Here is a 601-nt window from a genome sequence, read left to right as displayed (position 1 = left end):
TTATGTATTGAAATATATTATTTTATTATAAATTACTTTTATTTTATTTTTTATATTATAGTTAGGGTGTTAATTGGTATTTTGTTTAAAATATGAAGTAGGTTGTATGTACCTATGAACTTCATTTCAGGATAGTAAAGGGGTCATTACAAAGTATTTGCTATAAAAGAGAAAATGGAATGTGATAGAGCGGAGAACAGTGTTCTGCATGGTGAACTCAGATACCTGAAAGAATACTGAATTAACTTTTGCTTACCTTTTGCAAAGGAACTTTGAAAGCAATGAAACGAGTCCCAGGCATCCGCTGTCCAACTGGGAGATAGTCTTTCCACCTATTAGATACATTTTTTTGTTAGGCAAATTGTATGTCAGCCTTGTTTCCTTGCATAGAATAAGACTTCTCGAAAATGGGAATCACAGCCCACACAACATGTCCTCTCTTCTCTCTGCTTTGCATTTCGCCACTCCACTTATTAAATTCCACCAAGTAACAACCTATACTGCCCCCCTCTCCTGTTTCCCCATCATGAAAACGAACACAAGCCAACAAAACAGTACAACTCAAATAAGGCCTATATAAAACCAGAGATACCCAGAACTC

This window comes from Rhinopithecus bieti, unplaced genomic scaffold (assembly GCF_001698545.2).
Source record: "Rhinopithecus bieti isolate Rb0 unplaced genomic scaffold, ASM169854v2 scaffold_1058, whole genome shotgun sequence".
In the NCBI taxonomy this organism is placed as follows: Eukaryota; Metazoa; Chordata; class Mammalia; order Primates; family Cercopithecidae; genus Rhinopithecus; species Rhinopithecus bieti.
The sequence above is the reverse complement of the archived record's forward strand: the minus strand, read 5'-3'. Positions refer to the sequence as shown.